The sequence below is a fragment of the Rhinoderma darwinii genome, chromosome 8, assembly GCF_050947455.1.
Source record: "Rhinoderma darwinii isolate aRhiDar2 chromosome 8, aRhiDar2.hap1, whole genome shotgun sequence".
Lineage (NCBI taxonomy): Eukaryota > Metazoa > Chordata > Amphibia > Anura > Rhinodermatidae > Rhinoderma > Rhinoderma darwinii.
In genome coordinates this window covers 81,988,081-82,002,427 of record NC_134694.1, presented here as the reverse complement: position 1 = coordinate 82,002,427, position 14,347 = coordinate 81,988,081, and the positions used below count along the sequence as shown (strand labels likewise).

General features: G+C 40.1%; 1 protein-coding gene across 2 annotated transcripts in view; it reads left to right on the top strand.

Annotated features, from left to right (window-relative positions):
• The window catches only part of AMMECR1 (AMMECR nuclear protein 1), a 145,549-nt gene extending 140,700 nt beyond the window's left edge, over nt 1–4,849 (top strand). For both annotated transcript variants that reach the window (XM_075835817.1, XM_075835819.1), the window contains exon 7: nt 1–4,849. This exon is cut by the window's left edge and continues 501 nt beyond it. The gene's annotated coding sequence lies outside the window, so the exon portion shown is untranslated.
• Nucleotides 4,850–14,347: the final 9,498 nt, after the last annotated feature.

Below are 14,347 nucleotides of genomic sequence, written 5' to 3'. Positions count from 1 at the left end.
CATAAGGATAGGATTTCTATATGTGAGTGCGCTTATCTAGTTAGTGTCTGGTACATATCCGGTTCTTTCTGTTTTCTCTTTAATCAGTTTAAAACTTTTTTTTTTAGAGTTGGCTTTTCTTGTTTCGCAAGTCTTGGATTTTCTAGAGAAAGATGTTAGGGTTTTTTTTTGGGCATTTCCATTGATATTCTTCTACTGAGAATTTAAGGTCATACATTTGTCTGGGCAGATGAGTATTAAATTGATATTGTTGACTTTTTCCATTTATATGTTTGGCTGTGACATATAACTGAGGTGTATACAGATAATGGCAGCACAAGACATAGAGGCATATGATGGAAACCGTATACCTGTATCGGTCAAATGTTTTAAACCCTACCTCAGAATCGCCTTGCAGTGTTAGATAACATGCGTTTACATGATTAACTGTGTCCGGTTAACCATATTGTTTTGTTATTGCTTTAATGCGCAATATTCTACCTATCTGGTGTGAGTTCCATCATTTGTCACATCCTAACAATGCATTTCTACCTTACGATCTTTGTAAATGCCAAGAGGGTTGTCATTCTACTGAAAGCATCTATCAAATTGTATTGGTGGCTTCTTAACAGATGACCTGACCGCTTTTCTGACATGTCTGTTTTAGTAAATACTTGTATTCCTTCAGAAATAACAATGCTGGAGCATCATTTCTTAGAACCTTGAGCTGTTCCATTCCTCTATTTTTCCTCCTGGAAACGTGTGAATAAATTAACTGAGGGTTAAATTCTGCCCGTTCCCTCACACTCTGACACTGTCCAATCAGTGCTGATCGTGAACTATTTACAAAGGGAATGGTAACACCCAGTTTTCAATGTAGTCATACACATTTCCAGGAGTAATAACCGAGGAAAGGCACAACACACAGTCCTAAGAAAAGAGGCTTCAGAATAGTTATTACACGGTGAAAAACAAGTATGTACTAAAACAGACCTGTCAGGATATCGGACTGGTCCTCCATAACTTGCATTTAGACTGGCCTGACTATAGTGGCAGAGAGCCGGAGTTGTTGTAATGTCACCGCCATCAAGCTGCAGTCTTGTCGGGCTTCATGCTACAGGTCTTATATTAGGCTGTCCTGTAATTTGAGGAAATGGTATAGGACATTGTATAGGGTGTAGTCTCATTGGCATGGAATGTGCTTTTTATAGAAATGTAACTTTTTACTTTTCTCCTGCTCAAGTGCCATTAGCCTTATCATAGCTTTACAGATCTCTCGGGCACCGAATTGGTAGACTTTGTCGTCGCAATGAGTTGGTGACATCAAAATGTTGGCATAAATTAAGGGTATGCGTGAGGTTCAGTCTAGGTATTGATGCTCAGAATACGAGGCTTTTGGATTTGCTTGTCTGTCATAGTGGCTAGATTTTTAACCTCATTGTAGCCAGAGAGACTTATACTGAGACAGCATGATGAGCCTCTCTCGCTGCAAAGGTGGCCTACCCTTCAACGGTTCCTTCATCCACATCATTTGCTCAAAACATTGGTCATCCTCACTGCTGCCGATAACGGTAGCAGGGATTGTTTCCCCTGTTTGGATGCCTTACATAATTCACAAGCTGCCAGCACATACTGCAGAGGAGATATTTTGGTGTCGGAGCAGCTTCCAAAGTTTGTCAGACCAATACATTGTAGTTACTCCTGGCAACATGAGATACCAGGGGTGCAATTAATTTTTTTTCTCCGTTCCCCTCCCCCATGCTCAGGTGTACGGAGTACAAATCTTGTTTTGATTTTTCTACCCTTTATATCATGTGTCATTGAGGGGAGTTATAAGTGGTCTCTCCCAACGAGAGGTTTCTACCCGTCTCCCCTCACGTTCGTGCTTTGTTTTACATCCACTAAACAAAGTGAGCACAAGTGAAATCATGATTTTTGCTGCAAAAAAATCTCTTCTTTTACCAGTACTGGCACAGCAAAAACGTTTTGATTTTTGTTGGCGCAGGTTGCAACATTCTTTCATGAATGAGCTTTAGAATTTCCTTTATATTTTTAAACTCTATGTATTTAAAGGTGCTAATCATCCTTGCACAAGGTCCCATGACTGGTCATGCCAACTCCACGATCATATCAGATTTTTACTAATTCTCGATATATGCAGATGTTTCTTACTTGTGTAATAATGAGATATTGATGAAATGCCAATCCTGCAGGTTTTGATAGTACAAGGTCAGCAATACTTCCCAGCATGGCTTAGGGGAGATCGAAAAACCACAAAAAGGATTGTTTGTGTGTCCTTTTGTCTACAGCTTAGTGCGAAATGCATCTGTCTTAGTAGCTGTTAATTATCTTAAAAAAAAGTCTAAAGATTGTTATGCAACTGGGATGGTGTATTAATTCTGCCACTGAAGTTGATAGATAAAGCCCAACTCTACTCAAAACCTGAACGTTCAGGTGTAAATGCCCACATCCCCTTACACGAGCAGGGTGCCCACCCAGCTGAGATGTGCCGCTGTTTCCTAGGATCTTCACTCCGGAGAGTTGGTGGTCACTGGTGATTTTTCTATCCCTGCCTTACAAGAAGTGTCTTTGCAGAGTTAAGGATTGACTTTCTTTTCACCTGCTGGGGCGAAAAACCACAAATGACCTCCAGCTCTTCAGTGTGAGGGCCGTGTCCAAACAGCTCCCCATATCTCAGCATCTTGGCCCATTGTGAGGGTGATTTGGAAGAAGATTGTATTTGGGTACCCGGAGGTCACACCGGACTTGGAATTGGGCTTTAAATCATTCTCTTCTCAGTCCTGTGGAGTGGAGGAACTTTAGTTCACAAGGTAAACTGCGGGTTTGTTAATGATTTGCTTAGAGGTTATTAAATCCCTTCTTATGGACCTCTTGTAGCACCTCAATAATGCATATGACTGACAATCTTAGGAATAATCAGACTAATAGGAGGCCATTTTATAGAATTTATTCAATGTTTCAGAAGCATACATTTTTTTTTTCTCCTCTAATGTATTTCATACCAGATAGAGAATCCAGCTATGCAACTAAACTCTCCGCCAAACCTTTTTTTCCTTTTTTAATTTAGATTTTATGTAAGCAGCTTCTTTATTACACAAGATTTTTAGTTTTTAGGTTTTTTTGGGTATTTTAGTCATAGTGAATTGGCTCAAATGATTAGATATTTTAGTAGAACATATTAAACCATTTAGCTGGAACTATTTAGTTTTCATATTTTAATCTTGTAAAGAATGTATGCGTTTTAATCCCATAATCCATGTCCTTGTCACACGTAAAAAAAAACAACCTGTGGCTACTGTGACAAATGTTCTGAAACTCATCTGTCAGGTCTTATCAACCTTGGTGGTCCTGTGGCTGCCATCTTTGTCTTTACAGTCTGATTGCGGAAGACTTCTTTCTGTTCATACCCAACATCAGCCATGCACCATCTTCAATTGGTGATTGCCCTTCAATCGAAAACCAAGCTGCTAACAAAAGGCTGTTGTGTCGTGCAATGGAAATAAAGATCTCTGCTTTATAAGATGCATACACGAAAAGCACAGACAAATGCCAATGTGTGCAACTCCTAAATAGCGATCAAGAAGGAAGGTCCCAGAGTGGCACAAGTACATCTAGACTGATGCGCCTCTCACTTGTATAACATTCTTGTTAGTGCTCGTCTTCAATTGTGCAGGTTTCTTGAAAATTAACAAATAGTAAATCTGTCCGAGATAGATTTAATCTCTTGTATGTTAGACCAAACCAAAGAAACCTCTGGCCATACTTTAAATGCTGCTCCTTAAAGCCTTTTAGTTCTATCAAACAATCCTGCAGGATTATAATGTGTTAATTTTTATTTTATTTTGTTTTTTTTTTGAATTTTTTTGTACAGTTTCTAACAGCTTTTTTTTTTTTTCTAGTGATGTTTAAGTCAATCAAGTTTATTTGAGGAGACTGGAAAACTGCATCCTCTGTATAAATAAACTGATTTTTTTTTTTTTTCCCTGTTCATTCTTTTGTCTAAGGAGCCCTTCTTGTGTGCCTCTGAGAATTAAAGGGTTCCATGTTACATTCATTCTTAAGACCAGCAAAGATTCTTTCTATAAAAAGTTTTTCTTTTTCTTTTTTGTTTGTTTTACTTTTTATATTACTGTTCCGGGAAAAGAAAAAAAAAAAGAAAAATCGTAAAAAAAAAATAAAAAAATTATATATATATAAATATAAACACTTTTTGCGCTGGACCCAGTAACTAAGCTGGTTGAAAAACGCACTGAGAAAATGAACTTATGTTTGAAATTTTTGTATAAAACATACAATGACTGTTTTTGTATATCAAAGTTGATTCTTTTTTCAGAAATTTTTTGGGATCTAGTTTCTAAGTTTAGTGTTTTTATATGTTACAGAAGAAATTGCTTTGACTATATCACCAGCTTGATGTCAATGCATTGGTGATCATCTTCACAGCTAACGATCCTCGGAATGCATTGTAGAGCAATGTCTTCTGGGCTTCCTCAGCTATGAAGGACCTATATATAACGGGCCGCGTGGCTGCCTGGCGTAGCTGCGCCCCCCATAATTTCTCTACTTATTAACTTTATTACAATAATGACATCAGAGTACATGCCCCTCTCTTATCCATTATACTAGATCCTTCCCTACACATATAGTTGCTATTAGTGTGAAACTGTTATAATGGGCATTTTATTATGATAGGTAAGGTTAAAAAAAAGGTAAAAATTGAGAAAAAGGCAAAAAAAATCTATATATAGAAGGTTATTTGTGGGTCTGTGAGCTATGGCTGTGGAAAGATATTGTAGTAGTTTTAACACTATTGTTACCTTTTTAAATCACCCAAATAAAATATGGAAAAAGACCAACAGCTGCTGTTGACTTTCATTTTCTGACCTTCGGTTGAGTTTGTGAAATCTTACAATTGTCGCTTTATGGACGTAAGTAAAGCTGGAAGCCGGAGGGTCTGGAAAATACAGCTATGTGGAGAGACTGCAGAAAACGCCAGTAAGTGTTCATCTGTTGGTTCTGGCCATATTGAATGACATCAACAAATGATTATTCTTGGTCTCGGGATGGGAGTGCTTAATTTCAAACAGGGGGGGATCTGTTGTGTCATTTGTGACCACGGATTATCTCTGGGTCCTCTATGGAGATTTACTATGCCCGAACTGCTAGAGCAGAATAACACCTGGACTGGGAGTAGAAGAGCACTAAAATGCACCTGATTTATTAAGTGGTCCACGGCTCTTAATGAATTAGACGCATCTCTGGCTGTCCGTGACCACGGACATTTGGAGTCATTTGCGACTTTTCTATGCCAGAAAACTGACGTAGAAAAGTTGACAAACTCTTTCCAGAGTGTATAAGTTGTGGTTGTGGACTTAGTTTGGGGGGACACACGCTACTACTCAGAAACACAACACCCCCCCCCCCCCCCCGCGTTGCCATAGTGAGGCGTCCCAATCCATGCAGCCCGGCCTGTGATGGCGCTGCAGCAATCACATGGAATGAAAGGTCATCCCAGGAGGCCGGGCTTCATGAAGAGCAGTGTCGCTATGGCAATGCCCGGGAGGTAAGTATTGGCTGTTTTTCATTTAAATGAAAAAGTTTTTTTGGGAGATTTATTTTTTAGTTACAGGATTTTCAGCGGAATCGCAGTTTTTCCACTGCAAAAAAATTGCAACATTTGCTATTTGTTCCGGGTTTTACCGGGTAGTGGGGAAAACCCGCTACAAAAGTGCAGCGATTCTCCAGCAAAATTGACATACCGCAAATTATTTTTTTTTAAAACGCACCGCAGGTCAATCTGATTTTTTTTCAGTGGTTCCCAAACTGAAATGGGCCTCACTTCACCAGTGAGGTGCCCTCTAGTTGTTGGTGAGGCACAGTTGCAGAGGCAGTTTTCATAGGTGTGATCATAAGCTGCACATGACTTTCAATCTCTAATAAAATAACAAAATTAATTGTTAAACCAAAGGGTTTTTTTCCATCGTAGACATTTGACATATCCACAGGATATGTCCTGAATTTCCGATGGATACGGGTCCCACCTCTGTGACCCACACCGATCTCTAGAACGGGGCCCCCTAAACCCCGTTCTACTGCTCTGTGTTGTGGCTGAAGTGTGTGGTTCCCGACCATGAATTACGGATATGGGCTACGCTGTTTCGGTAACTCCCATAGTAGTGAATGGCAGTTAACTACAATTTAGTTCTATGGGGCTTACAGAAACAGCGTAGCTCACCGAGCTACGCTGTTTCTGTAATTCATGGTCGGAAATCACACGCTTCAACCACAACACAGCAGTAGAATGGGGTTTAGGGGGCCCCGATCTAGAGATAGATGCGCCTCTGGGACCTGCATCTATCTAACATTTATAGATCCTGTGGATATGTCATAAATGTCTTATGGGAAAACCCCTTTTAATGTTTTACTGGGTTAAGGAGACAAATGAAAGATAAATTGTACTATATTTTTAATATTGGCATGGATTTCGATCATGGCTAGAAGGCCTTAGTAGAAAAAGTTTGAGAAGTCTTTTCATAGAGCAGAATGTACTAAGCAGATTAATGTGTGTAAAAAAAAATACAGGATAATACGGGTCGGATGCGCTGCGTAAAAGTCACGCAGCGTGTCGAACCTGGAACCCGCAGTACATTCCGTCCAAAAAAAAATCGCACCGCGTTGTCGTTTTTCTAACTCAATTTTCGCTGCGGAAGAAGGCCCATCCTATTTGTCACCTCGAGCTTATCTGGGTGTAGTCCAGCCTCCTACGATGACGTTGCAGGCCATGTGACGCAGCCTGTAAATGGCTGCAGCGGTCACATGGGATGACATTTCATCACAGGAGGCTGAACTGCAGGAAGGAGGGTGGCGTTTTGGATAAGTATGATTTTTTTATTTTCCCATAGTTGCGATTTTTTTCTGCGTAATCCCTGCAAATATGCCGCAAAAGTTGCAATACTTGGCTTTCTGAATTCAATGGGGAAAACACGCAACGGAAAAAATCAACTAAAACGCAGCATAAATTGACATGCTGCGGAATTAAATTCCACACCGCAGGTCCATTTATTATCGTTTACATGGCTTTTTTTTCCACCGTAGCGCGGACATTAAACTTTCTAAATCTCTTCCACTTTGCTGCTACTGTAAATTTTGCGGAATTTCTGCACAGAATTTTGTTGCGAAAATTCCGCAGCGTTTACCTTACGTGGGAACCTGGCCTTAGGCAACTGCATAGTCCTACCCACAAATCTAGCACAGCGGGGAAATGAGCTGAGCAGCAGTTCAAGAAAGTTAAAATCTAGGGTAGGACATTATATCTGACACATGGAATGGATTTAATGTACATTAAGACCCCATGCTCGAGACCGTAGTTTTCATCTGTAATTGCGGAATCAGTAAATACTGATTAAATTGCAGACCCATTCTGTTCTATTGGCCACGAACACCTTTCTGTATATTTACGGATGTGTCCGGGCCGTAGAATGAGTCGCAAAATATAGAATGTACTATTCTTGTCAGCAATTGAGGCTAGGCCTCGTCCCTAGTAGTTTATGGGTGCTTCTGCAATTGCAGATGGCTATGGATCTGTATTTGCGCACAGTAAAAAACCCTTATGGTCCTGTGCATGAGGCCTAAATATATGAGCAAAAAAATTAAGGTGGAAGATCAGAATGACCCTTTATAGCTTAAGGTTTGTACCACATGTACAAGTGAAAGATAAATGTGTGGGGACAAAAAAAAGCAGGTATCAAATATCACTACAAAATTACCAAAGAGGTACATGCTCTGGTCATGCTCTTCCAACCACTGGCGGACATTTCTAGCGGTGTGTCATGTCTCATTGTCTTCCTGGAATATTCCATCTGCCCCAGGGAAGACCAGCTGCATGTATGGGTGGACGTGATCTGATCTTTTTTCCTGATGCACCTTTGTTGGCATAGGAGCTGCGACGCGCGTAGTAAGGACGTATTATACGTTCGTCTGAATAAGCCCTTAGGGTGTTTTCACGTTGTGGTGCACATCAGAGTTTTTGTGAAAATTACGACATGTGAATACTCCCTAACACGGCATATGGACAGGGGTTGTCTTGATGAGACAACCACCTAAAGATCACTATCACTTGGCATAAGTGTCATAACTTTTTATAGCATCTGACCCCTATTTCTAGAATCTCCATTCAGGTTTACGCAAATGCAAAGAGTATTATCCTAGCAACATATTTGATGGTTCTGAATGAAGGAAATCTGCTCGATTGGTTGGTAAATGCCTTCCTGTTCTTCGTGGTCGTTGGTGGTAAATGGTACAATAGTAACGTTTACTTCATGTGAAGCAATCAGGGGTGAACCTAGCCCCTCTGCTGCCTGAGGCGAACTATAAAACGGTGCCTGCCCCCCCAAATCATTCTGCGTTTTCTCATTACTAGCTTTACACATCAAACACGCAATATAGAAATTTCTTAAATAGGAAAACATTTGATGTTTATTTGTTAAAGTGCTGTTTGAAGTATAGAAAAGATTTAAAGAATTCTTCTTACTACCAATCAGTGCAGTGCAAATAGTACAGTCTGCCCTGCACAGCCCCATATCTCTCCTCGGCAGCCAGTCTCATTTGTGGCGTCACTCTCTGCAATTACATTCAAGCCAGTTCATGACGGATCACACTTAGCGCTGTTTGGAAGCAGAACGTTCTGGGCTGGTTTCTTTGCTCTACCTTCTGTATTGTTTTGGTCTGCCTGAGCTGGCTCGATGCCAGCGGTGGATTAACCTGTTAGTGACCGGCCCATAGTGTTTCTACGTCGGTCACTAACTGGCCTTATTCCGATGCCATAGACTTTTTACGTCGCGGCATCGGAATAAGTAAACAGAGCAGGGAGCTGTCAAATTTCCCTGCACTCAGCTACCAGAGGTAGCTGAGGGCTGGGGGCGTCCCTGCTCGACCGGGTGAGATCGATATAAGTATCGATCTCACCCGTTTAACCCCTCAGTTGATGCTGAATAGCGTGCACCACATCTGAGTGGTTTTGGAGAGCGGCGGAGGCATGACCTAGCAGATGCCTGTCCTTTTTACACGGACAGGCATAATAAACTGCAATACAGAAGTATTGTAGTGTATTATTAATGCGATCGGATTATCGCATAGTGAAAAAAAAAATGAAAAACCCACTTTTCCCCCTTACAAACTGCTTTATTATTAACAAACAAAATAAAGTAAAAAAGTTACACATATTTGGTATCGCCGCGTCCGTAACGACCCCAACTATAAACATGTTACATCATTTAACCCGCACGGTGAACGTCGTAAAAAATAAAATAAAAAATGCAAAAATTGCTTTTTACTTTGAATCCAGCCTTTAAAAAAATGTGATAAAAAGTGATCAAAAAGTCGCATCTACTCCAAAATAGTACCGATAAAAACAACAAGTCTTCCTACAATTGCATCGGTGAAAAAATAAAAAGGTTACGGCTCTTCAAATACGGAGACACAAAAACAAATAATTTTGAAAAAAAAGTGTTTTCACTGTGTAAAAGTAGTAAAACATACAAAAACTATACAAATTTGGTATCGTTGCAATCGTAACAACCCGCTGAATAAAGTTAGTGTTATTTATACCACACATTAAACGGCCTAAATTTAGGACGCAAAAAAGTGTGCCGAAATTGCTGGTTTTTTTTCTATTCCCCCCCCCCCAAAAAAAAAGTTAATAAAAGTTAATCAATAAATTCTATGTACCCCAAAATGGTGCTATTAAAAATTACAACCGTGTCCCGCAAAAAACAAGGCCTTATACAGCTATGTTGACGCAAAAATAAAAAGTGTATAGCTCTTTGAATGAGACGATGGAAAAACGTAAAAAATGGCTTGTCATTAACGTCTAAAATAGGCTGGTCATTAAGGACTTAACCCCTTAATGACCGGGCCTGTTTGGGCCTTAATGACCAAGCCAGATTTGTTAAATCTGGTATGTCTGACTTTATCAGAGAATAACTCAGCGAAAGTTTTGAATATCCAAGTAATTCTGACATTGTTTTTTAGTCACATGTTGTACTTTATTTTAGTGGTAAAAGTAGACTGATACGATTTACGGAAATTAATAAAAAAAATAGAAAAAATGAAGAAATTTTGTAAAAATTATCATTTTTCCCTATTTTTAACGGCAATATGTCACATGTACATACATACAGTACAATTTTTTATATTAAATATATATTTCCATCTCTTTACTCTATTTTGGCAGCACTTTTGGAAAAAAAAATTTTTTTTGGGGCAATTTAGAAGACTTACAAGTTTAGTAATAATTTTATACATTTTGAAGTACATTTGGTTTTCCTGCACCAAGCCAGGTTTTCAGAGGCTCATAGGTGTCAGAATGGTGGAAACCCCCACAAGTGACCCCATTTTGCAAACTACACCCCTTAAGGTATTTATTAAGGGGTGTTGTAAGTATTTTGACCCCACAGTTTTTTTGTAAGAATTCATGCAAAGCAGGCGTAAAAAAATATAATCTCACTTTTTTCATAAAAGTATAACTTTGAAGACCGATTTCTTTGTAAAGCGACCATGAAAATGAAGAAACACACCCCAAAATCTATCACTCTGTTTCTCCTGTTTTCAAAAATGCCCCCATTGTGACTCTAATGCATTGCCTGGACACACAGCAGGGCTTGAAAGGAAGGGAGCACCCGGAGGCTTTCAGGACTCATATTTTGCTTGAAAATGTTTTAGGCCCCACTGTATATTTGGAGAGGTTTTGAACTACCAGAACGATAGAAACTCCCCATAAACGACCCCATTTAGAAAACTAGACCCCTTAAGGTATTTATCTAGGGGTGTAGTGAGTATTTTGACCCCACAGTTTTTTGCAAAATTTAATGCATAGCAGGTAAAAAAATAAAAAATCACTTTTTCCATAAAAAATATCACTTTGAGACCGATTTCTGTGTAAAGCAACCATAAGAATGAAGAAACACACCCCAAAATCTATCACCCTGTTTCTCCTGTTTTCAAAAATGCCCCCATTGTGACTCTAATGCATTGCCTGGACACACAGCAGGGCTTGAAAGGAAGGGAGCACCCGGAGGCTTTCAGGACTCATATTTTGCTTGGAAATGTTTTAGGCCCCACTGTATATTTGGAGAGGTTTTGAACTACCAGAACGATAGAAACTCCCCATAAACGACCCCATTTAGAAAACTAGACCCCTTAAGGTATTTATCTAGGGGTGTAGTGAGTATTTTGACCCCACAGTTTTTTGCAAAATTTAATGCATAGCAGGTAAAAAAATAAAAAATCACTTTTTCCATAAAAAATATCACTTTGAGACCGATTTCTGTGTAAAGCAACCATAGGAATGAAGAAACACACCCCAAAATCTATCACCCTGTTTCTCCTGTTTTCAAAAATGCCCCCATTGTGACTCTAATGCATTGCCTGGACACACAGCAGGGCTTGAAAGGAAGGGAGCACCCGGAGGCTTTCAGGACTCATATTTTGCTTGGAAATGTTTTAGGCCCCACTGTATATTTGGAGAGGTTTTGAACTACCAGAACGATAGAAACTCCCCATAAACGACCCCATTTAGAAAACTAGACCCCTTAAGGTATTTATCTAGGGGTGTAGTGAGTATTTTGACCCCACAGTTTTTTGCTAAATTTAATGCATAGCAGGTGAAAAAAAATAAAAAATCACTTTTTCCATAAAAATATCACATTGAAGACCAATTTCTGTGTAAAGTGACAATAAGAATGAAGAAACGCACCCCAAAATCTATCACCCTGTTTCTCCTGTTTTCAAAAATGCCCCCATTGTGACCCTAATGCATTGCCTGGACACACAGCAGGGCCCCAAAGGAAGGGAACACCCGGAGGCTTTCAGGACTCCTATTTTGCTTGAAAATGTTTTAGGCCCCAATGTGCATTTGGAGAGGTTTTGAGCTGCCAGAACGATAGAAACTCCCCATAAACTACCACATTTAGAAAACTAGACCCCTTAAGGTATTTATCTAGGGGTGTAGTGAGTATTTTGACCCCACAGTTTTTTGCTAAATTTAATACATAGCAGGTGAAAAAAAATTAAACTTCACTTTTTTCATAAAAGTATCACTTTGAAGACCGATTTCTTTGTAAAGCGAAAATGAAAATGAAGAAACACACCCCAAAATCTATCACCCCGTTTCTCCTGTTTTCAAAAATACTCTCATTGTTGCCCCAATCTGCTTATTAGACGTGTGGCTGGGCCAAAAAGAGAGGGAGCACCCTTTGGCTTTCAGGGCACAATTGAATAAATTCTAGGCCCCATATCATGCATTTAGAGGCATTGAGCTGCCTGAACAAAAAAAAAAACCACGCAGAAATGACCCCATTTTAAAAACTAAACCCCTAAAGGTATTCATCTAGTGGTGTAGTGGGCATGCTGACCAAAAATTTTTTAAAGGAGGAAATAATGGGTATCATTTCAGATACTATGGGTATATAATGTTTTCTTCAAACTCTTATTACGTTTCCAGATAAAATAGAGGAGACGTGGTAGAAGGTTATTTTGTTAGAAATATGCCACATTAATAAATTTGTGCGACACAGAATAGAAGTGAAGCCGCGTATTCATAATGGATACATGTTGCTATAGACGTATTTGCCTGTACTTATGACTATGTCTAGCTGAAGAAGCAGTTGGTGCCATTATGATGTCATTGTGGACAGAATTCTGTCCTAATATAAAATCAGTCAGAGAGGAAAAAATAAACTGTACTGGAGTGACGGGCAATATCTTCAAACAAATGGAGGAAAATTTATCCAACTATGTTGCAAACTCGAGTCTGTTCACTAGATAGAAGAACACCTGCAGGGCTGCCATGACAAGGTTTTTTTTTTTCAGTGACTGGTTGTACAACGTCTCTTTAGCTCCATCAATCCTTATGAGGGACGAATGTGCCAAGTGACGCGGTACACCATAACAGGCCCCTGCCCGGCAAGGTAGGAACCGCTATGTGCACAAAACAACCAATCACCTACAGAATATATAAAGGGACAGTGTCCAAAACCATCTATAGGAACAGTAAAGGATCACTAATCCCCAAAATGATGTCAGTATTTCCAGAAGAACCGTAACAAAGCCCATGGCGTATTGATAAGGAACAGCTCGATTATTAGAGATCCTCCCAAAAAAAAATATCATGCCCGTATCACGGTACAGAATTAGGAATGTAACAGCTGTATGTGGCAGGACATAGTCATAAGAAAAAGGAAATACATCCCCAATTTATTCTTGTAACCATTGCTAAAATGCACGACTTCCACTGATTCAGGGGCGGCACGGGCCGCAGGTGTTGGATTTATCTACTAATAAATGCAATGCCCAAATTTATTTTTTATTTCAAGAACACTTGTGGGGTCCATGTTCTGAATAGACAGATGTGGGCTCCTGCACAATAAACTGTATTCATTTGTGAGTGATCAAGTCCTGGATTTAATTGTCCAAGAATTGTATAAAAAAAATCATAAAGGGGAAATTTAGTTTTACAGTCTGAAATAAATAAACCTCCCCATGAGAATCCCTCCCTCCCTTGGAAAGCCCAGAAACTAAACAAAAAAGTATGCATAAATGAAATTGACTCCCTAAAAAGAATCCCCCCCCCCCACCCCACGCTTTTTGGTTTTCCCTAAATTATAGATAAAATTAATAATTAGAAACGGTGTGGTAGGTCTCAAAACAGGGGTAGTTGCACAGGCCTGGATTTGAAGGGCACATGGGGCAGTAAAACCGGGAATAGCTCCTCCTTCCGTGTTTACTGCACACCCGGCATCTCTTTTGGGGGTATCTTTGGTTCACAGAGGCAGGGACGGGGTGAAGGAAGTGGCGCTCAGTGAGCCTTTTGACATCCTCTGACTCTGAGTCTCTAGGTGCGGGGGAGACAAACAGGAGGTGCTCTATAATTTTCTCCTGATACTGGAGGAAACTGAGCGTTCCCTGGGTCTTGTAGAGCACATAGCTGTTGTAAGTGGCCATTTGGATAAGGTAGATCGCTACCTTTTTATACCAGGCCCTAGTTTTGCGCTTGACCAGGTACGGTTGTAGGACCTGGTCAGATAGATCGACTCCCCCCATGAACTTGTTATAGTCCACCACGCAGACCGGTTTCCTCTTATCAGAGGTAGCGCCCCTCTCTCTTACTGCCACTGTGGTGTCCTCGTGCACGGTGGAGAGCATGTACACGTCCTTTTTGTCACTCTTTTTTACAGCGAGCAACTGGTCACTTGCAAATGAGAGTGACGCACCCCTTACTAGTCACCTGGACACCAGTCGTTGAGGGAAGCCGACTCTATTTTTTCGTACCGTCCCACAGGCCCCTGTATTC